The sequence below is a fragment of the Gopherus evgoodei genome, unplaced genomic scaffold (assembly GCF_007399415.2).
Source record: "Gopherus evgoodei ecotype Sinaloan lineage unplaced genomic scaffold, rGopEvg1_v1.p scaffold_166_arrow_ctg1, whole genome shotgun sequence".
In the NCBI taxonomy this organism is placed as follows: domain Eukaryota; kingdom Metazoa; phylum Chordata; order Testudines; family Testudinidae; genus Gopherus; species Gopherus evgoodei.
Window position 1 is genome coordinate 60,944 of NW_022059829.1, and position 877 is coordinate 61,820.

Consider the following 877-nt stretch of genomic DNA (forward strand, 5'->3'; position numbering starts at 1 on the left):
TCGGGTCCCAGAGTCCAGAATTTGCATTAACCCGCCTGCTGACCTCTGACTAGGAATTTCGCCCTGCTAACTCTTCCAGCAAAACAGGCCAAAGAAAGTGTGTGCAAGAGCTGTACCACAGCCCCTGTGCTCTTTTCGGTTCCTTCCCACAGAACTTTCACTGCATACCAGTCCAGTTCCTTGCTGTTGCTTGTCTAAGAGCTGCATGCATATGCTAGACCGTACCCTGTGCTGATTCCTGACTTTTGTGCTCCATACAGCCTTGCTTATGCGTGTCTCTGTGGCGCAATGGGTTAGCGCATTTGGCTGTTAACCGAAAGGATGGTGGTTCGAGCCCACCCGGGGATGGTGATGAGCCTGTGCTACTTCTTTCCTTCCCTGAGGCTTGCAGGGAGCCTCCAAAGTCCCATTTTGCTGCCTCTTGGCCTCAGTGCTTTCAGCTGGTGGCCCAAAGAGCGTGCTGGATGCCATTCAGAAAGCCGTTTCCCAGCAGCCGTGCCGGAGGCTCAGGCTTAATCCTCAAGGCCGAGCACAAAAAATTTCAGCCGGGAACATTTTGCTCCAAGCGGCAAGGGAGAAGGGGACGAGACACGCCTGCTCAAAGACGCCTCCCTCCCACTTCCCTGTAGGCGGTGCAAAGCTCTTGGCCTGCCTCATGCCTCATCAGGAAAGAGCAGCCATGCTGCCCAAGCCTGAGTCACGTGCGCAGTCTGGCCCGCCCCGGCTGACGGTGCGCACAGCCACGCGAGTCAATGGCAGGTCGAGTCGGTAGCCTCGGCTCTTTCCCCTGACAGCTCACAGCACTGCCTAGCACCCCAGGAGCCTCCCTCGTGTTCTCCCGCAGCCCGCCGGGGTGGGTGGGAAAAGGGGAGCAGGA

The 877-nt window shown here is 57.6% G+C and overlaps 1 non-coding gene across 1 annotated transcript; it reads left to right on the forward strand.

Annotated features, from left to right (window-relative positions):
• The first annotated feature begins 274 nt into the window (after positions 1 to 274).
• On the forward strand, positions 275 to 348 carry TRNAN-GUU. Its single transcript has one exon. It is a non-coding gene; the product is annotated as a tRNA-Asn (tRNA).
• The last annotated feature ends 529 nt before the right edge of the window (positions 349 to 877 follow it).